The sequence below is a fragment of the Zosterops lateralis genome (assembly GCF_965231275.1).
Source record: "Zosterops lateralis genome assembly, chromosome: 1".
NCBI classification, from domain to species: Eukaryota; Metazoa; Chordata; class Aves; order Passeriformes; family Zosteropidae; genus Zosterops; species Zosterops lateralis.
Genome location: NC_139762.1, coordinates 65,871,937 through 65,895,627, shown reverse-complemented (window position 1 = coordinate 65,895,627; position 23,691 = coordinate 65,871,937).

Below are 23,691 nucleotides of genomic sequence, written 5' to 3'. Positions count from 1 at the left end.
CATCAGCAGGAACACGGTGGCTGCCTCCAGCCCAAGGTTACAAGTGAAGGGGAAGCTGCAGTCCACGCTTGACAAGGCCAGGCATGCTGTGGAATAATCTGGGCAGAATCAGGCCTCTTTTTTCCCTAGTTCAAAGGCCTAACCAAAGCATTCTGGGCACCACCAGTGTGAACAGGGAGAGCCTAACAAGTCAGTGCCAGTGCTCTGCTGCTCTGAACCATGGCTGTTTTTTCGCTTACAGGCACTCTGTTGTTTCATGTTTTTATGACATCAGACTACCCAGTCCTTGACAGGTGCTCCTGGGAACTATTGTAAAGAAAATAAAAATGCTTCAGCTTTCAAAACTTCCTAGAAAACTCTTGGGGAAAACATACAGAAGTTTTGGGTTTCAGTGGGCTATTGTACAAGGTCTAAAAATTCAAAATGCTGAAAAGAAAAAGTTGGGATCTGTGTCCTTGAAAACAAGTAATTTTAGAGAGGTCCTAGTGATTAAGTCACTGGCAACTATTCATTCACTCCAACAGATGTACCAAGTACCACAACATTTATGGAACTGCTCCACAATGGGCAGCTCAGAGTTGTTACCATGGTCCTTAGGGCACAATAATTACCTCAAGATAAGAAAAAAGAGTTACCAGAAAATGGGTCTGTTCCAGTGAGGAAACAAATTTACAAAAATAAGCATAAAATGATGAATGGTAAGACGCCACTGAATGGTGAGACACACGGTAAGACAGACTCTTGATACTGAATGAACCTCAAAGCTCTGTAATGGCACTTGCTTGCTGGGACTGCTTTTTGTACTGAAAAGAAGCCCAAGAGGAAGGTACAGAGAGGTGGGACCCTAGCTGGCCTCACCTGTGTGTAAGGTGGGACCTCCACTGCTGGTGTCACAGGAGTGGAAAAATAATAGAAGCAGTTTCTATCAGAGGGACATCATCAAATGTGCCAGCTCATGTTACTGTGAAACCAGAGTGCTCCCCTTCTCCATCTTACTGTAGCCCTTTCTTTAATGAAGAGTGAGTTATAGTCAATTAAAGATAGGGAATACATTCCTAATCAAATATGAAAAATCACCATATACCTTGTATACAAATTACATCATGAGCAGAAAGTAGCTGTGGTTGATTGAAGCAATTAAATGTTTTCTTTAAGAAAAGAAAAAAAACCTCCAGTGAGAATATTTTAGAAAATGACTTTTTAATCATCTGTAGAACTGCTAAAATTACTCTCTCCTAATAGTTTTAAAGTGTTCCTTAGTTAGAATTAACTGCAATCCCTTTGCAGAACAGATGAATGCTTCCTCAGGAACCTGTTTAGAGGAAACTTTATTTTTAATCACAAGATCACATCCATATGTTTTTACATAGTTCAAATGAAACTACAGCAGTTTTGAGCATGTTTCCCTGCTGTGCAAACACCCACAACTTTGGAACCACTGCATGGGAAAGAACATGTTCTAAAACCAGCCAGGAGGATGTGGCACACAGCAAGATTCACCCCTCCAGCAAGAAACATTAATACTGATTGAAAAATCAGTTGTTTCAGTGCTATCTGATGTATAGTAAACAGCATCCTGCCACATTAGTAAATCAGTTAACACCTTCAGTCTTGCCTGTGTCTTCATCTACCATTATCCCTGCAGATTCTGCTGATTCTGCATGGGTAAGGACAGATTTGGGCAGGGGAAGGACTGTGGTCACCTTGCTGCAGATGAGCAGCCTCTGCTTAGCAGAGTGATGTGCCCTGTGGGGAAATGATAGGGAACTGCTTGGAGCCAAAAAAAACCACCAAAAAACCAAAACAACAAACAAACAAACAACAACAACAACAAAAACAAACACAGAAAACAAACCCAAAAAACCCAACAAACTCCTGGGGATGGCATGTCTCAGTGTTCTACTTCTGCCTGCCCTTGCACAGGAATGCTGCCTGTTGGCACAGTCTGGTCACAGGGGCAGGCATGGGCAGCCAGGGGCTGGACTCTGCTGACAGCGCCAGCCAGCACCTGATGTGGCGTGAAAAAGCACACCAAATGAAAGCCCAGGGACCAGAATCAGACTCTTAGAAATGGCAGACCTAACAGTGGTCCTATCCAAACCGAAGGAGCACATGCGCTAACAATTGCCCAATTTAACATCAAAAATGCTGCCAAGACTGCTCTGAGAGTTCAAACCGTATCTCAAGGATACTTGAGAGGCAGTGAGAAATAAAGTAAGGGGGGAAAAATGCTGAACACAGCCTATCTGCTCAAAGAAACTTTGTGCAGTTTTCATATAAACATGATCTTTTTTAATCTTGGTGGAAAATTCACAATATTATTCCTTTTTCTGCCAACTTCAACCATACCTTCCCTTTGTGCCTACAAAACAAAGATAATTATTTTTTACTCACCTGCATAAAATGCTTGAAGAACTCCAGATGACTGAAGATATAAAAATGGAAAGGAAATGTGTGTATGTGCATGTTTATATATAATTATTATTATTGTTACAGTCTGGCAAGAAAACAAAGATTATTTCTTGCAAAGCTTTGGGGTTTTTTATAGCTTTAGAAGCTGTTTAATATCTAGTGATCAGATGAAACCCAACTGCTTTTGAAATCAATGAGAACTGGATTATACTTTGCAGAGGAGGAAGCATTAGCAGAAAATGTTTATATTACATACTATTTGTTATCTTGGATAATTACCATTTCTGCCTACATCTTCCAAGAACCTCATTCTACTGCTTTGAAAAATATGTAATGATTTCAGGATAATTTCAGAGGCCAACTCCCCTGAAAATCTAAACCCATTATTGAAATACTTCTAAACAGTGTGTCAGATCAGTAAAATCAAGCTGAAGAGGACAAGAGGAGACTCCAAGACTGCAATACATTTTTTTCTGTTTTCTTCTCCCACTTTTAGTCTTCTTTAGATTAAGGATTTCAAATTACTTCTTTTTTCATGCATATTATATAAATCAGGCAATGTTAATAGAATGTCTCCTAAATGTAGCTTAGTCTGCCTTTCAGTTTCCTCCACTATAACAGTTAGCAGTAACTACAGCAATTCCCTCCATGGACCAGATCCTGGCTACTTCCCATTTCCAGGAAAGCTGGAACAGTGTGTGTATATTTCATGTAGAGACAGTAAAACAGACATACCATTGAAGTGAACATTGGGATAATTATATAGTCATACAGTTTGGCTCTGAGCTCACTCATGACATGCAGCATATCCCCGTAGCCAAATTTTTCTGTGACTCAGTTCTTCTGTGACAGAAGAACTCAGCTCCACTGTGCCCATCAATGCTGCATTGGAGATGTTAAGAGCTGAGCTGGTCCTTTACCACTCCAAGCCTTCCTGAACTGCCTCCACATCTACAACAAGGAGGAAAGAAGATGTTGCCTTACACCACCATCTCTTTTTTCAGCTTTCTACCTTCTGAGTCAAATGGAATAACTCAGCATTTCTCAGCAGCATTTTTCAAGTGATAACTGGTGTATGAGACTTACAATCCACACGGCACAAATGGATCTGCACTGTGTTCAGGCCCTCAGCTCTTTTTCTTCATGCCTCTTGGTTCTTGGTGATGTAAATTATTTTAGCCTACCAGTTTGAGTGCTAGGCCTTTTCAGACTGTAAGGGCATAGTCACTAACACTGTGAGAAAGATCTAATTTCAGAAGACTGCAGTAAAACTCTCAGAAGGAAAGCACTGGGCTAATACCAAAAAATAAGAGTCTGAAAGAGTGCCTGGGTTCACATGAAAAAATATAGTTTCCACTACAGCTTGTCAATGAATATTGAAAAAAGATGAGTGATGATTAAGAGTTTAAAATAATCTCCTTTCCACCCTTTCACCTGCCTCCAGTCAAACCATAAAGCCAGCCATGCCCCTGGCTTGCATTATAATGGAATTATTGTTCGTGGAGGTTTGGCCAGTCAGCAGTCAATAGTGAAGAAATGACAAACGTGTGTACAAGGGAGAGCCTTTGGAAAGAAAAGAGAAAGCAAAGAAGAAAATTTATTATTGCCAGTCTACTGATGAATGCAGGCATTAGAATAGCAGATGTAGGGTGTATAAGGGTCTGGAGAGTGAAAAGCTAAGTGTTGCCTCAGAGCACCAGGAAATGGAGCCAGGGTTGTGAAAGCCATCAAGCTGCCTGCGCTCTGCATTCCTTAATGTACAATGAAATGCTTTGATAACTGAAACCAAAAACCCTAAAATGGCAAGTGCTTCCTGCAAGAACCCTTGAAATAAGGTTTGCTGCTAATGTGGGGTAGTTGTCAGTGTAAGGGAGAAAGATGGGGGAATTGCAACTGCATACTGGAATGGGGACATTTGCTTCTGCACATGGGACTGCTGCTTTTGGGATACACTGAACAGCAAGAAAAGTACTGGAAGGATGCAGTCTTAGCTCCAAGGTAATGGATAATCCAGAAATAGCTGTTTCTCTTCCTCAACCTTTTTAAACTGCCACAGGAGACCTCTTTCCACTCAGAGCTCAGTTATTCTTCAGCATCGACTTCTCAACACACCACTTTGGCTTTCACAAGTAATCTGTTGGACAGGCTAGAAAACCTGTGCTGAATTCCCTCGCCTCCAATGTTTGGCTTCAGTTAGGAGAAGATTTGCCCCAAGACTGAACACGTGTAATATTAAGCGTAACCTTTTTTTAGTTTTATTGTTCTTGCTCCTAAATCTAAATTATGTATACCTTGGGTGAGTTTATGTGTATTTGAGTGAGGGAGAGAAACTCAAATGGTCATGGAAAATGTGGACTCCATTCACTCTATGTACACTGTAATATGAACAGACTCACAGAGGTGTGTGGGCATATATAGACTTAACCACATCTACTGTAAAGAGGAAAAAAATGCTGAGAAGAATTTTGTCATGTTTTCCACTTGAAATGTGTGAGCTGTGAAAACTCAAAGTGATCACATTAGTGTTTCTTCTGGTAGTTTTTTTCTGATGCTGTTTATTTTTCTTGTGCTATTTGTTTGTTATTGGGAACTCGACAAGTTTGTGAGGTGGGTTTTTCTCCCCTTTCGCCATATCTTGAATATATGCACACATTTGAATTATGACTTTCCTACAGGAACTAACAGCTGTATGTGCAAATCATGCATATAAATCAATTACTGAGGCCTATGTACTATAAATGCACCCATTAATTAAGCAATGTCAGATGCTATGAACCATGAAGTTCATTACATCTTTAGCATTCAAACCAAGGATTATTTGAAGAAGCAATAGTACGTTTACCTAATAGTTAATGAAATTAAGCCGGGTTGTTGCCAACATTCTTATTTTATGCCTAATTCAGTGTTTAAATGTTTATGAATAAAACACTAACTGCTGAAAGCAGAAATGTTGAAATGTAATTACTGGTAAGTTATAACGCACTTGAGGACTCATTATACCAGACTTGGGAGTTTTAAGATCACCAGTGTAACACAGTCTCCAAAAACACAGATTTTTTATGGGCTAAAAGCTGGAAAGACATAAATGCTGTTGAATTTGTCCTGGCTGAGTGGAAATTTTGATGATCGTGGTAGTATGATTTATGGGTATAACATTTTCCAGTCATTACGTGGTTGCATTTCACCATTGTGACATGATTTGCATATGTGAATATCTCTGCAAATTAACTTCTGATGAGAGCTACATCTGCCTGGATTAAGAAGCTCCTATCTGAAAACCAATCCAGATGCTACCCTGAAGGACCTATTTGAAAAAAGGCAATCTGCAATGTCATCATATATAGTTTTTTCCATATGTATGTCCTGATTTAGATTTAAATGTAAATATTGCATGACAGTATTGGTAACTTTGTTAGGGTTTATTCTGCCAATGAAGAAGCACTCAGTGATGTTAATGTTAAGATTACCTCTGCTGTGTATCATGCTTACTTTCCTCCATTTCAATAACCTATCTACAGACAGCTACGTATCAAGAGATAGACTGGTATCCATCACTGTTTCAAAGCCATTCTTAGCCAGATGAATTTAAAAAAAAATACCAAATTTAAAAGGAAATAGTACAAAGGAAAGAAACAAAACCCTAAGATTCTCTAGAAAAAACTGGGGAAAAGAACTGCAAAAATCTTTAGCTGAACATCATCTTCTGCTGCTGGCTCAGCATTTCCTAGGATCAGGTTTTTCTGCTGGAGGATATGTATCCATAGAAAAATGGTACAGACTCTGACAGAGAAAACTTGCATGTGGGCTCTGAATGCAACTGATAGACACAAGAGATAAAGTCAGACAGTCAGACAGACGGGGGAGCACAGAGGGAAAATGAAATAATATTTTTTTGCCGAATAACGGTAAATTACTATCAGACTCTTCCTGAGCACTTGGCAGAGCCCCGTAATTTTTTTGCAGCACAGTAAAATAGGAGCTTGAAGGGGGAATTTAAAGGAGAGACATGAGGCAGGATTTTGAAGGAATTGTGAAAAAAGCCAAATTTTTTTTTTGAGCACAGCATAAAAATAGAGGGACAAGAATTGGGGTGTGCAGAAGCCAACATAACCACTTGGTGTGGAAGACTTAGGCGAGTGTCGAAGAGATAATTGGAGAGCAGTAACACAGCCAAAGCAACTGACAGACACACCTCTCCTTGGGGTGGCCTTCCAGCTGTTCATCAAGGTGCTTGGATTGCCTTGGACAAGCTCTGAGAAAGCAGCACCTTCTCCAAGATGCAGAGCTGTGTCTCTGCAAGGCTCAGAAGGGAGCAACACAATGCCCTGAAGGGTGGGCAGCAGTGGTGAGAAGCACAGGGATAATGCTGCACATGGAAAATGAAGAGAATGAGAGCCTTATGGACTTCAGAGCAGATCTGAGACACTTCAGAGACAGAAGAGAGGGAGAGAAGCTGGTATTTTTGGGTAGAAGGAAACAGGTCTAAAGAGGTGACATAGCAATGGGAGTCAGTAGCTGAGCAAAAGGAGATTGTGTTCATTTGGACAACACTCAGAAACAGAGAGAGAATGAAGAACCAGAGCCTTTATTGAGTAAAAACAAAGTTGAGAGAAGAACCAGAGAAAGGAAGCTGCATTCACCTGAGAGAAAGAATATTTAACATGGGATTTGTGCACTTTTTTAGGAATAGAAGAAATAAGATATTTTTATTTTGTAGGAAGCATTTTTTTTTTTACCAAGTTTTTGAGATATATAGCAGTTATTGCACTGAAAGCATGAGCTTATCCTTTCTTCTCTCCCAGAAATCCACTAACATTGCTGCTGCTTGAACACACTGCTGCTTTTGCTAAAAGCAATTCCAATTAAATTTTAAAATTGTGACAATATAGATAAATTTATAATGAATTTTACTTTTCACATGAGTTGAAAGCTTGACATACAGAAGTAAATGGCCAAGCCCCAAGGAGTAATTGGAAACTGTTCCAGCAGTTCATATGTACAGTCTTAACTAAGGCTTAACTATGTAGAAACTAAAGCCACACAGTGAAACTCATACCACAGTTGTAACTCCTTTTGATCCCAGTATTGTAAACTAAAAAGTAAGTGGAAGTACAGTTCAAAAACGGTTAAAAACAGAAAAAAGTGTTCTCCTACCATCATTCAACAAGAGGTAGTAAATAGCAGTGTGTTAAACCACATGAGGTCTAAATGCTAGAATAAATTCACACCCATATGCACAAAAAAAGGTTAACAAAATATCTGCAGGCAAAGGCATAAATAAGCCATGCCCCAGGAGTTAAACACGTGCAGGTGTATGAACCCACCCATTCTTAGACTGAGCAGTGGCTTACTCAGGCTTCATGCCCATTTGGCACTAAACAAGAAAAGGATGGCCGAGTCAATGCCACAATATATTTATATATTCCATTTATATATGTGCTCTCAGACTGGATTGCTCCTGCAAGTCGGCGTGGAGGCAGAGCTATTGCCCTGCCTTCAATCTCCTATAAATCCAAATCTGTTCCTTGAAGCCTCAGAATCTGCAGCTGGTTGTTGCCAAATATAACAAGTTCCTTCTTTGATGGGTTACATCCGAGGATGTTCAGCACTGCTGAATGCAATCACATATGAAAAGGTTAAAAGTGAAAGACACATACTTAATCTTACCAGCATTCATGGACAGCAATGAGACTCATTCCAGTTCTGGTAATTCTTAAATTAAGACCTCTGATAGTAGATATGAAAGCAGACTAAGGGAAGGCAGAAGGGATTCTCTCTCTAAAGCACAGCTGATCTCACAAGTTAAGAAGGGGTAGAGAGCAGCCTGCGGAAGATCATGCAGTTTTTATCCAGTCCAGGCTTTGCTTCCTCATAAAGCAGCTGCTTTCAGATCCCACAAATTAGAAATGCAGAATCAGAAACACTAAGAGAACACATTGCCTAATTCTAAGTTCCTCCTTGTCAGAAAGCATTGGTTTTACTACATTTTGAGATGTCTAGAGCTAAAATTCCTGATATTGTGTGTGTATGTTGCCAAGGAATTTTCATGTACTGATTGCATGCAATAAGAAATGTAGGAGATTTCTCTCAGTACGCAGAGTTCACAGCAGCCATATTCACATATCCATCCCAGTGTAATTCCCAAATGGCTTTGTGAAGGTCTGGAGAAGTAAAGGGGTAAATAAAATCATTCTCTGTCAGATTTACAGTTGTTTCTTCAAGAAGGACTGCCTTGATTGCTGTCTGTCTTTGTCATTCCCAGGTGGGTTCACACAGAAATCCTTAAATGATGTCAAGAGCAGAGGGAGCTAGAGCAGTGACATATATTGGCTTTCAGATTATTGGAATATATCTTGATTTTATTTCATCTGGCACCAGAAGCCACTCTTCTGTTCAGCATGGAGAAACACAGCACAATATGTCCTCACAAGGGAAAGGTGAAAAGAAATGGTATAGAGCATCAGGTGCTCATTATAGCCAGCAATTAGAAAATCTCAGGTGTTACAATGCTTATACAAGCCTTCTGATACCACATTGTTACATAGGAAATACACTGAATGTTTTGTTTGCAATCCCTCCCTGAGAAATTGGCAAGAAGTTTTTCTTTTTTTTTTTAAGAAAGACTTTTTTTTTAAGTAGACTTTGAGCCTCAGAAGTTACTTGCCATGTCTACAAAAATGGACTAACACTTTGTATATTGTATATTTTAGATAGGTTTTGAAACCAATAAATCCTTGTAACACAAGGCTTTACTTACAGTTTTACCATTCAAATGTCTGTGGAACAGATAGTTAGGTAGTTGCTTCAGAAGGGATACACCTATTGCAGCACAGATATATCTTTTGTTGGTTTTCTCGATAAAATCTAACCCAAGAGCATAAAAGAACCCAGCTGACACTACTGAAAATATTCCTTCTCTCTTCTCTGGTCATTGTGTTAGCTCTGGGTGTTTTACCTGTTTGATGATTACCTAGTGGTCAATGGTATTGGTCAAAAATACTGGTATTTTAGTCTCATTCCTCAAAATTAGGACACACAATCCTTCTCCCATTTAGTGCTATGGTCCAGAGTGCTCCAATAAAAAAGAATGAATTATCCTACCTTTAGGGATGCATAGATTAGTAGGACGACAGAAAAGCTTGCATTGGCAATATTTCAGCTGTACTTGCATGGTAGGTAAAGAGAGTCCTTTTATTTTTTATATGTTCATGAGAGAGCAGAAAGAACAACGAAATTTTTGGCGTTATAATGTAAAACCTTCAGCAATTGTTCTACATATGCCCAGATTGGTATGTGGATTTATTTTAAAACTAGATAGTGATCTTTTCATGATTCTGTTTAAGGTCAGAATAAATTTCTTTTTTGTTGTTTTTTTAACAACTGGAGAACATTTTCATTTATATTTTCACTGTGCTGACTTCCTCGCAGACCACAACTGAATAAATGAAAAGAATTACCTCTTATTCCTTCAGTTCCTGCTCAGTAATTTCGAGAAGTTTAGACAACACAAGCAGGATCCTATTTTTCATCTAGGAACTCACACATCCAGAGAATTGTTAGTTTCTGTCTCTCTCTTTTCTCAGAATATTACACTAGCAGTCCTATCTTGTTTATCTTAATCACCTAGGAAATTTATCTCTGCCTCAGTTGCTTCAGTAATCACTGATTATTTTCCTGAGTGAAGGGAATCACATTCTACAATATTGTCATACCCCTTTCCTTTGGTAGCTGTGTAGTGTTCATGCCAGCTCCCTGGTGTAGGTGGGCAAAGTTCCAGCTGATTGGGAGGGAGCAGGATTTCATCCAAGGGCATGCAGTAAAATGCACATCCAGATGTCAGGCACTGTGGGCATTCATTACTCTGCAGTTTGAAATTACTCTTTCTGTGCTTTGCACTCTGTAAATTTCAGCCTGGTCAAAGGCAACTTTGGCTTTAAGGCACTGTACCCACTTATTCATGTTTCTCTAGATTTCACTTCTTTTGGCCTTGCTCCTCTTGTATTTAAGTTCTTGGTTTCATACTCTGGATTGCATGGCTTCTTTTCTGTCAAGTCCAGTATCTGGGCAGAAAGCTGATCTGGTACTAGTGAAGGAAGGATTTGACTCCTCTTTCTGTAGAGTACTGAGGTATTCTGAGGCTTTTTTTTGGTGGAAAATGAAATTCTGTTCAATGGTATTCTGGGGTAGCAGATAAAACATAATTTGTTCCTGGGATATCTACAGTATATAAGAATCTAAAAAAATGTCAGCATTTCAATGATAAAAAAAGAGTATAATATTTTAACAGAAATTGTTCTTGTACTATGTCATGAACAGCCTCATTAGTTTTTCTTTGATAATTAGCTGTAACTGTTTAAAAATTATTAGCTGTATTGAAACAAAGACTTTTGAAAGAAAACCAGCATGAATACTTATTGTTAGTGAATTAATTCAGAAAAGCCTTGATTAAGCAATATACACCTAATTTCACATAAAAATGCTGAATTTTTTCCCTGAAGATTAACTGTGAATTCCATTAATATGAAGAAATTTATGTCTGAATATCAATTAGAGCTTTAGGAGAATATACTCATGTGCTGTCTTAGACAGCCTGAGTCATACACAGAGGACCCAAAAAGAGTGGAGTTAATGGCTTCAGGTTGTCTTTGTTTAGGTGGGACCTATGCAAAGGCTCAGGAGTGTCTGGGATCCTCAGTTAGCTCTGGATTTTGCCCTGGTTTGGGCAGGTCACTTTGTGCCTGACTGCTGGATCACAGAAGGAGAGGTAGCTGAAAATCTTCTGCCATCAGCAGCTGCACCGATAGCTTGATTTTTCTCAGGTCTTGCCCATTTTGTGGTCACTTACACCCAGATGCTGCAGAATTAGTACACTCCCTCTGTGTGGCCAGCGCATGTTCCTTCAAAGCCTCAGGGAGTCAGTGAGCATGGCAGTGTGGGAGGATGAGGATGGGCTGGCTCCAAAAGCAGGAGGGCACATGGCCAGCTGCACACAAGAGATTTTGTTACTCTGTGCAGCGCTGTCACTACTGGAGCCTCCATCACTGCCATGAACACTCAGCCACTGCCATCACCCCCCTGACAGCAGATGGATGCCCTGTGCTGCACCATCAGAATCCCTGGACACGTCCCATATGGTACCACCCTCACTGGCTGTCCATCACCCTCCTTGCACCCTGGCATCCACTTGGGCTGTGTCCCTGGGTGCTCTTTGCGAGGCTTTCTCACAACCAACATGTGCATGAGAAGGGAAATGAAGTGAGGATGCTCGTGGGATTATTGTCTCTGAGTCTCTTACCCAGGTAAAATAACATAGACAAGCATTTCTTTCCAAGCAACCCTTGACTGCCTAATGAATCAGGATATTCAAAAGACACACATAGGTTCAATTTAATTATAAAAATAAAATAAAACTGTGAAAAGGAGACAATACAAAAGTGCATAAGACAGATTTGAAATTAATTCTCCTTTTTCTTCCCTGGAATTCAAACATACCTCTTAGAACAAATGGGCTGAGGTTTGGGACAGTAATAAATCTTTGATTTTAGTACAATTTTGAAAGAATCACACATCTCTAAAAGATTACGGAAATACAACTTTTATTTTAATGAGAGTAGTATTTTACTGGACCCTGGCAGGGTATTAGAGAAATTATAATTTTCTCATTAGTCTAACTGCCAGCTCTTCTTACTTAGCTCTTCTGTTAGCTCTTCTTACTTTCCTTTTCTTCACAATGGAGGGTGTCTCTGATAAAACACTACTTAATCAAATTAATTAAGAGGGAGTAGATTTCTAAAGAAAGAGTTTCAGAAGGAGTCAGGCCAGAAACTTAGCATGTCCAACACTTGAAATGCTCTCTCAAATACCAGGCTTCAGTGGTATTTAATTGTTTCCTTGGGTCAGGTCCTAATAGTTTGGGTTTTGGATTAAAGGAGGAAAATTTTTTATTAGACAAAAAGGTGCCATCAAATGGATTTATGAAAATATGGACACGTTGCTGAACTTCTTTTCAAAATAATATCCTTCAAGTAATTCAGCGCTGTCAGTGCATTCATTTTGTAATTAAATGTTTTGACAATTCAGGCTGAAACAATCATTTGTTTGAGAATTCCTTTTTGCTATACAGTTGTGAAGTGTGAAATCAAAACCACATCTGGCTTGATTTTTTTCTAATCAATTGTTCAAAATAACTGACTTTTGTGCCAAACTGAAATAATTCTTTTTTGAGCTGTCAGAATTGCTGATGAATGCAAAAAAGTAAAGAACTGGAATAAAAGCAGTTCGTGTACAGAACTCAAAATTTGTGGGCTACAAATAGAAAATCTTTGATGGATAGTCTATTATAATTTTGCTTATTCAGTAGTCATATGCAGTTGTGTTAACTGCTGTGAATGCAGAGTAGCTATAGAGTTTATTTCAGCATGTATATTGAAAACAATACTTATTACTTCAACGAGGACATATTCATTTGCATCCTGTTCTAGAAAGAACTATCTAGTTGTTAGTCACTTGTGATTAATCCCTCAATATTGTAGAATGATCACTGTAAAATCTCCCACAGCAACCACCCATTGCACCAGGGTCTATACAAATCAGGATTGTGAGATATCGTGGTGTGGTCCAAATCTGCTGGCTGCTGGGTCTCAGTTTGTTGTGATGGGATCCCACTGCATTTTCCAGCATGTTAAAAAAGACTGGAGTAGAAAGTAGATCCAGGCCATTCAGAAACCTTCTCCAGAGAGAGACCCTTCTTTCCTTTCTTTTCCTCAGTAAAAACCTCTCTCAGTGGTAGGCTCTTGGTAAGGTTCTATCCCAAAGCTCTTCACCCAAACCTTTAGAAGGCACAACAGCATTTGGGCCTCAGGGCAGACAGTAACTGAATACAAGCTGAATTCTAGGGTGGAAGAGGTGCCTTCTTGTAGGGCATCTCAAATGTGAGATTCTCTGTGTCAATCCCCAAGGACTGGTAACCATCCTGGTTTGATGACACCACACTGTGGAAGAGATACAGCACCACTGCTCAGTTTTAACTCTGCTGCAGAAAAACTTCAGGCTATACACAGATGCACAGGTCTCAGACTCTGTCTGTCAGATATGACAGGTCTGCCATGCCAGAATCCTGCCCATCCACTTGCTTGTTGGATCAACCATCCATCTTGTATACATCCTCATGTATGTTTTTAGGGACAGCATGATGGCAAAGTACAGAGATAAAGGTATACCACACATCCTCCCGTCTCCTCAAGGGTGGCACAACTGTGTAGACCTCTAGTAAATGTATGAGCTTAGAGCAGTTCCCATCAGACTGATCTCACCTCCCATGTTCTCTCCATAGAGACTCAAGGTCTCACTTCTCACTTTCAAGTCCTTTAAGTAGAGAAGGTTCCATTTGCACTTGGAGTGATTTGATTCAGAAAGAAAGACGACTTTCTCACATGAAGAGCCACATCTGTTTGAAATGGTTCTTAACCCTTTTTTGGCAAAGAGGTCAGCTAGGGAAAGCCTTGTCGACTCTCTGGTGGGACATTGAGGTGAGGGGATGGGAAACAAGGCATCAAGGGAAGAGGTATATCCACAGTTAGCTTTTCCAAGCTGAGTTCCTGAAGAGAAAAACACCAAAATTAAATAGAATACAGTTTTATCTTTTTTGTTCTTTAACAGACCTGTGCTTCAGAGGAGTAATGTAAAAATGTATGATACTCCTCTGAAAGGACAGTTATGGCATATGTGATATTCATGAAAACAACTAGATTCTCGCAACAGCCTCTGAAAGCTCATCTATCTCCATTTACCAGTTTTCTCCCTTCTTCTCCCCCATATAGCATCATCAGATTGCCAAGTGTCTAAGGGAAGGTGCCAAGTAGGTTTAAATAAATATTTCCACAGAGGACAAAGTCAAGACACATAGTACAAGAGATTGTTTTATTATTTTTTTTTCTTAAGTAATATCAATTCAGTAATTAACAAGAAGTGGAATTAGCTGAGATAAATGTCATACAGCCAAAAAAGAAAAAATTTGAACGAAAAGTTGGACAGAAGGGTCTCTGAAACTAGCCATACAGAAATGAAGAAAGTCATGTAACCAAAAGCAACATACTGCAAATTTTTGTTCTAATTGTTATAAAATGTTCCCTCCTACTCTTGGAACTTCTAGTCCAAGTTTGAGCCTGGAGCAAATTTTTACAGTAAAGTTATAAACCCTTGAAAACAGAGGTTTATAATGGAAACACTGGCACAATTTTAGCTAAAGTGTTGTGCCATGGGGTGCCTCTATAATAAAAAAAGAATCTCTGAGCTTGTATGCTGGCCAGAAAAGCTAGTAACGCCCAAAAAAAAATTTGACAGAAGTAGAGGAGACATCAGCAGTACAATTTTTGAGGTAAAGTAAGCACAAGCATACAAAGCCCTACACAATAAAGGATTACAAACAATTTGTCACAGCTTTGAATAAATACAGAATAGGAACCACACTTTGAGAAAATGATGGGTTATTAAGGTATGGAATTTAATATCATTGTCAATCTATAAAACTTTTACAACCTAGTCTTATTTGCACAGAGATTACATCCCCAAAGCTCAGTGCCAAAGACACATGTTAATAAGCTCACAACTTTTAATTAAGCAATATGTATAAGTAGATTCCCATTAAGCTGTGATTTGTGGGCTAGTTCATTACAGTGGGTTCCAGCCACCAGACACATATTCAATACAAATCAAGCAGCCTGCATATTATCCAGCTTAATGTGAGCCTACTTGGGATATTTTATCACCAGTTCAGATTGGTGGTTCAGAGAACTGTATTTTTTTTCTAAGACTGGGGGCAGCGACCAGAACCTTATAATGACCCCATGTTGTTTTCTTAATGAAACTATCCATCTGAATTGTTTAGTTGCAACTGGTAATTATTCATACAGTTAATCATAGTTCTGTTATATACAACATGTATATGACATTCAGCCAGAACACATTCACTCTCATTTAAATTAAATGTGCAAAATAAGGTGCAAAAGAAGGAAATATGGATACTAACAAATGCAATAATAAAAATAATTCACACACTTTACTCCAAAGAGAGTGATGACATTTTCCAGGTTTGGAATAACTCTATTTTGAGTTCCTGAATTATGCTAAAATTTCTGCCCCTAGTTTGTGACACAGGGTGTCAAGTGGAATTTTTTCAATCAGCTTTACCCATGACAGTGTGCCATGCCATTTCACATTTTTCTTGCTTAGATAAATTTCCCATTGATTACATCAGCAGTGAGGATTGTAGAGAAATTTGATGCAACAGTCTTAAAAATAAGATGGAGATTCTGCAATATTTAACACTTTTTTATTTTTTGCAGGAGTTATAAGCTGATGAATCATTGGATCATCATCTAGGAGAAATTACCACAGTCAGATTTCTGGAAAATAATACTTCATCATTGCATTTTCTTTTGGTATTCCTTCCATAAGAATAAGTGAATTAATTAACTTTGTTACACATTTACAGTTATAAAGAGTGACAATTGTTTTTAACAGCCCTATGAGTAAGGATTCTATTGTATTTCACTGTAAGGAAATATGCATTTTATTTACTGACTGACCTTTTCTCTGAAACCTCTCTTTAACCCTCATAAAGCATACACAAAATATTTAAGGTTTATTTTTTTAAATTTATATTTTCTAGTTTGCCACTGAAATATTCTCTGAACAACCAATCTTAGATAACATAATGATACTACCAAGAGCTTTCCAGTATTTTTTTGGAAAGCAGAATTTGCCATTGAGCCCCAGGTTAATGTTATTCAGTACACCAACAGCTTAGCCATGAGGTTTTATGAAACCAGGGAGGGAATGAGACCTAGTAGAGGAGACTCCAGGCTGAAAGAGAAAGGAGTGAGCTCCTGAGAAGGAGATGTGAACTACAAATCAAGAAGACAAGGAGAAGAGAAAGATCATAATTAGCCATAGCTCTAAATGTAACAAGAAGAATTTTTCAATCAATATGGTAAGCTGCTTGTAGCCAATTAAAAGACTGTAAAGTAGGGACAATGCCATATGTAGATTAGGCTAGTCTCATAAAAAGAGCCTTGAAGCAGTGTTGCATAGTTCATGAATTGATTTTGCTCGAAGGCTGAAGAAAAAGGAGCTGCAATAACCCAGTCCTATAGTTACAAAAATGATACCTCAGAAAAGTCCACAGTGCCAAATGAGTCAGAGAAGTTTTACACATGAAAAGTCTTTCCTCACCTAACCATCTTTCCTAGGATCATGCAGGTGCAAAACTATAATGAAGAAGACTTGGGGTTTGGGTATTTTTTATGATTACACTACTTCTAAATAAACTAGAGCAATGCAGGTATCTCTGTATCTCTGCCTCCAGCTTTAATCCACTCCTGAATCCCAGCACTTTGCCTCTGCCAGCTCTACGGGATACAGCAGCATGTGGAGGAGTGAGGAAATTACTCCAGAAGATAAAGTGTTAAAAACAGTCTTCTGAAGCCTGCAGAGGAAGCATGGAGTCAAGGAAAACACCCAGACATATAGCTGTTGAGACAGCAGCAACATTACAGCCATTAAAATCAAATGTCAAAGAAGGAACAATGCCTATTAGCTTTTAGAAGCCAAAAATGAACAGTTCAGCTTTATCAAACAAATGGGTTGCACTATCCAATTACTAACTTCTGATAAGCACCATGTCAATTTTGAAATTGTACTGCTGAGTCCATGGAGAAGAAAAAATAGACCCGAGTTATCCACATAACAAGGATAAAAGGAAGCCAAACTACTACAGTCCTGACCTAATTACCCAGGCAAATCACTTCCCTTTCTGGAACCTTGCAGAGCCAGTAGAAACACTGTAGCATTTGCTGACAAAGCTCTGACCTTGCAGGAAGCCCCTTTGCCCTGCTCTTGGTGTCCCATCTGATCAGAAGCCCTGAGAAGTTCCCTGACTGGGTCTCTCACTCAAAACAGTATCTATCTCAGCATCTTTTTATTTCATCATACCCAGGAGTATAAAATCAGGGACTGTGTATGGCCTGGTCTACTGGAAGTCTGCAGCCTGCAGAGTGAAAATGACTCCTTATCTAGCAAAGGAAATTTTTCACAGCTTCACAGAGCAGCTGGCACACGTACTAGAGGAAACCATTTATCCTATTTGCTTCTTAAGACTGATGCCCACTGCGTTCAGGGAACATACAGAGGTTCACATTCCTTCTTCTGTGCTGTTCAATCTGAAGCTGGTTGGCAACTCCCATTTTAGTGCTATTCTTACCTCATGGTACATGAGTGGTAAATCAGGGACAGGTTGAGTTTCTCAGCAAAAGAGTATATAATTGAAAAGATAATGTTAATAATAATAATAATCATAAATTACATTTTATGTAATGTAGTATGCACAAATGTCCGGCTTTCTTTTTCATCCCTGTCTAAAATGAGTGTGGAAGTCCATGTTTCATCCTCAGTCAGTGGGCTGTCTGTAAGGACTCCTATCTCAAGGTCTGTCTTATCACTTACAACATTCTTAATCAAATAAGAAACACAGGACTTCCAAACAAACCTTTAAACCTCTCTCACACACACAGGGCAGAAATCCACTTCAGTCACGGTTGTGTTGGATAAGGAAATGACAGCATCACTCCCACCTGTCCTCACCACCTTCCTCCCAGAGATGACTGCACTCAGAATAGCTAGCAGAGTTGCTCATGTGAATGATTTCTCACCTGTTTTGGCTAAAAATGGTCCTGTGAGGCTTGAGCAGCTGGAGCAGAAGTTATTTGCTGCTCAGTCTGAAATGGGTGGGGAAAAGCTCCCATGGGAGCTTCTCCTGCATGAAAAAGCAGCTGTAGATGATCTCTTCAGGTGGCACAGCTGTGCTCAAAGGAGAGCATGTGTCCACAACCACAGAAAGGGTAGAAGAGGAAAGCTAGAAATTAGCAACCTGAATGCAACATCTTAGTCTGTGCTCACTATTTTCTTCTTGGACAAAGCCGTGCCTGTATTGGCTCTTTTGCCATCCCTTCTAAAATCCCTCAAGCTGTCTGAGGGGCAGAGACAAGCCCTCAGCTTATACACTCAGCCCCAGACTCAGGTAAAATGTTGTGTCCCTGATAAAGTAGATAAATGTGCATGAGGCCATTGGTTCATAAGGGAAATCAGCATTTAAGAGCTGTTGGTAGGTCAATGCAACATGGTAAGTTTTTCAGTGCTCAGAAAAGAGCAGAGAGGAGGAGGGGGAGCAGAGGGGAATCAGGGGCTGCAACCTATTCCTGTCCACCACTTGTTAATGGAAAAAAATCATGTGATGAGCCCAGTAAAAAATTTAGGCTTTTTCATTTCTAATTTGAAAGATATTATGAAAAGAGTAAAGCATGAATAACAGAATATTCAGAGCCTCTCTAATATATTCACGGAAAATATCTGTGGAAAAAGCACAAAAGCCTTCAAACACTGTTTTTTTTACGCCAAGATAGAAAATAAATACTTAAACAGCATCAACAACAAATAACTTTGGAAAGGTTTAAAATACAGAGCCTTGCCACTGAAATCAGTCCTGCTCTTATTCTGTACACATGAGCACACATATACATGCATATTCTTGCACTGATTTTAGACACAATCATAGATGTTGCTGCTCCAAATTCACTGTGAATGGTGAAGTTCTAAAATTCATCTGAAACATGAAGAGAAAAAAATCCTTATTTATTTATTTATTTATTTATTTATTATTATTTGATTGTGTAAGGACTCCATGCCTTTGGATTAGGAGTTATAAATATATGTCATATTATAAATACATGTCATAGTGCAGATGAAGAAGTTTTCCAATTTCATTAACAAGTAGCAAGATCTGTGCATATATATCCCATACAGAATGTTTTAGAAATACGCCCTATTATGTCTAGTTAAGTCAACCTTGTGTCATTATTTCATATTAGTGTATATGACAGAATTGGCATACCCAGGAAAGATGCATCAGAACCATTATGTGCCAGCCAGGAAAATGAAAAAAGGAATTCTGTGTTTGGAATCTATGTTAAATATCACGTCCTCAAATATTTTGAGAAGGAAAGGTTCTTTTGGATAAAAAAAAAATCTGTTAAGGTTTAAGGAAGTATTTTGAATAAAGCTCTAGTAAAACAGAGGAGGAAAAAAGGCCAGTTTTGGAGTGTACATTTAAGTAGAAGAAGACAGGAAAATGAGACTGAAAAGTCTACTGGAAGAAAAGAAGACAGCATTGCTTAAATGTCTTGGTTTAAAACCTTTTTTTTTTAAGACATATTTTATTTTTCACAAGACAACTTTTTGAAATAGGTCTAGATTTTTAAAAAATATTTCTTTCAGGTCTAATATCATTATCCTACACTCTTAATGGAAAAACTTCTGCTGTATAAGACTACACTGCTTTCACTGAAGTGTTAAGTACACGTTACGCAAAAGTGGAAAGAGTACCTGTTTTGGGAAAATCACATAATTTCCATGAAACCCCAGAAATTTAGGGCCACAAGAAAACTCAAAAGACCTCCAGTCAACGTTTGTACTAAAATAGATGAACTACATCACTTCCTACATGTTTTGCTTTATTGGTGTGTTGACCTTGATTGGACATCAGTTGCCCACCAAACTGCTCTTCATCGCAGGGTTGGGGGGAGAAGATAAGACAGAAAAAACCCTCATGGGTCAACATAAAGGCAGCTTGATAAATTGGAAGATAAAGAAGAACAAGAGATTTTATTCCCTACTTCCCATCAGCAGGCAACGTCTGGCCACTTCTCAGGGAGCAGAGCTTCAGTACCAGCAGCAGTTGCTCTGGAACACAAATGTCATAAATAAGGAATGCTGCCCTTTTGTCCTCCTTTCTCTTAGCTGTTATTGCTGAGCAGGTGCCACACAGTATGGAATATCCTTTTGGTCTCTTTGAGCCAGCTGCCGTGGCTGTGTGCCCGCCCAATTCGTTGCCCTTCCCCAGCCTATTGGTGAGGAGGAGCATGTTGGAGAAAGGATGTGAGCGTTCCCCAGCAATGGCCGTAACACTGGAATGGCAGCAACACCTCTCCAGCTGCCAGTACAAAGAACAGCACCCTGAGGACTGCCATGGGAAAATGGACTCCATGTCAGCCAAACACCATACACTTTACAACGAAAACAGCCTTCAAACCTAGCCATAGGGGAAAACTCAAATCAGGATTCCCCAAAGAATGACACTACGGAGAAAATGAAGGACTCAAAATAGCTTCATGCATAGGCACATTGATCTTGTAATTTTTACATCTGAACTGTAATTTTATCTCCTTCTAACATTTGATCTGGCTGGTGAAGATGAATCTGTGGCTCAGACTTTGGATCATCACCTCCATGTGTCATTCCCAAGAATTTTGTTGTGTAGCTCCTGATTCCTGTTTAGGAGGTGGCAGTGGCTTAGGAATGATTTGAGAATCAGAAAGGTTTATGACTATTCACATCTTCCATGTGTTCAGACAACAGATTTGAGTGTCTTCCAATGCCTGTTGCTGTGGAGGAAATAATGTTGCTACATGATATAAAAGCAGCCCTCAATGTCAAAACCTCTTGCACTGTAAATTCTCACATCTCCATTGTCTTTAACTGAGCAGCCAAAAAGTACTTTTGCTAAGGATCAGGCTCCCCATCTTTAGATTACTGGATAATAATATCCTATCAAGGAGATATAAGAGGGAATCAGAAAAGCTCATCAAAATGTTCAGTGACATGGCAGCAGATTTATGAGAAAAAAAGATGTCATTATAAAGAAGGAAAAAAAAAAAGAAAGGTCATATTCATTAGGAAGGAAGGAAGACCTAAAGAAAGTAAAGGAAATTATAGACCTACCAGCACTTTGGAGTTTTGTTGTTAAGAGAGAATGAGGGAGGATCTCTTAGCACATTTATTAAAATGAGGTACTTCTTCTCTTTATTTTTACAATCTTTTTATTATCATAGCAATACATCTTCTGCTGCTTCTTTAAGCATTAACAGCAGATTTATTTAATAAAACTGAGGACTGAGCATCACTGAAAATACTGTTTCCAATGGAATGCTCTCATGCTGTGATTGGTGAAGTGCTAAGTAATTTGCTTTTAATGCTAGCACATACCACTTAGCACTATATTTAACTGAATGATGAAAATCACTCATTTTTCATCCCCTTGCTTAACTGGTGCTCAGTGTAATCTATCTACTGTACTGGTAGCCTAGCACCAGATATATTCTAATAGACCCTGCTCTCCAATCTACAACAAGCATTTTAATTTTTAATTCATAGTTATGTCTTTATCCTTTAATAGAACAGAACTACAGATGGGGAGTATGTTTTAGATAATAAGAGCACAGTAGGTACCCAGGGAAACTACACCACTAAAAGGATTCTTTATTTACACTTTTCAGTAATGACTACATATATATAGCTACACAGGAGAAAATTGTTGCAAAGGAACACTGCATAGGCAGGCAATTACTATCCAGCTATAAGTGAGCATTATGGATGATGCTGCTGATAAGAGCACTTCAGAAAACAATTTAAAAGCCAATGCCACCCACTGCACATTGACCAACAAACATGGGAACTCATGAGATGCAAGTAATCTAAATTAATAGGTAGAGTGCTACATTAAAAAAAGAAGGTAAATTTACCTAATATTTAAATATCCTTTAAATTCAGCTTTCATGAATATGCAATGTACGGAATTGTACATCTTAGATCAAATGAAAGTTATTTGAGATATTTCAATATAACTGGAGGAATAAAAGTGGTCATTCAAGTCCTTCATGCTGAACAAAGTTTCAGTACTAGATCCCCATTTGTCAGTCTTATCAGAACTGAAGCTCTGCTGGTTCCACACATAAAGGCAGTCCCACCACGAGACTAAATTCCAACACTGTATTACCAACGCCAAAGTTAAAATCTCACAGAACCAGATGGATATCTTAACTCAGTGGTGAAAAACCTAGGGTACAATACTGCCCAAAGGGATTTTTACCATTATAGTCAGTCATGCTGAAAGGCAAAACTGAGGCCAGGAAGATGCATATAGTAAGATGCTACTCACAGCATCTTGATACTGTCATCCAGAAACTGCAATAGGTTACTGGGTGGTTTCTCTCCAGTTAGTTTCTTTTCCAAAGTTATGTAGAGAAGTTTAAAGTGTCAACAGGCAAAACAAAAATTAAAAGGCAATTTTATTCCTGTTATGACAGAGATAAGTAATCCAAGTAATATCTTATGCAATAAAAGCCACAAAAAGCACATCAATTATTGTAGATATTCAGAAGTTTTTAAACACCATTTCTGTCTGGGCATAAGTCATAAAATAACCACAGGCATATGAACACACACACAAACTGGGAAAAAAATAAACCAAGAAAAGAGGTGGAAACCAAACCACCACCCAAATTAAAAGTGAGCTCAGGAGTGACATTTAAACTATCGATTTAATCAATGCTATTAATCAACAATGCTCAAGATATTGGGTAAGATCTTGCAAAGATAAATTCATCTGAAAACTTTTACCATAGCAGTGTGAACAAAGGGACACCAGAAAATCATAACATGCTAGAAAAATTTCACTGATTACTACTCTAATTGACTACAGAATTCTACATAAACAATTCAAAATAGCTGTAAGTAAGTTTCTTCCCATTTCCAGCTTCATTTTCAGGAAAAAAAGGGAAGACTGAATCAGGTGCTGGCGGTCTGCCATGTATTTCTCCATTTGCCTCTGACTTTGATGGCCTTGCACCAATGATTTCACCTTTACTACCTGTGTTCCCTTTCCCTTCTTCTGTCGTGTCTCATAGTTCTTGCCTTTGGGGCATGGACAATTTCTGATAGATTTGTATGGATCCAAATAGAATAGGCACTGACTGGTTCTAACTAAAGAAAACTGACTGGTTCTAACTGTAATACTTCTGAGAAAGCATGGACATAACCTCCAGGTTGCTTTAAGCTGCTGTAGCTCATGGAGAAGAAGGTATGACCACCACATAAACCTCAGGAAAAATTATCTCTTGGATCTTGCAAATTTTGCAGTATGTTGGGACATGGCTACAGAGCTGGTGGATGAAGCCATCATTACTCCTATTCTGGGCATTCTTGGAATTTCAATATCAATGTGCTTTGAACAATTACTGAGAACACTGTCAATGTTTTCTTAGTCATGAAACTTAAAAGACAAATCAGCAACATTTTCCACACCACAGCTAACAGATACAAGCAAAGCTGAAAAAGCAGAAACAAGCAAACCTGAGACATCTAGGAATGTCCCACAACTGGAAAGGGGAA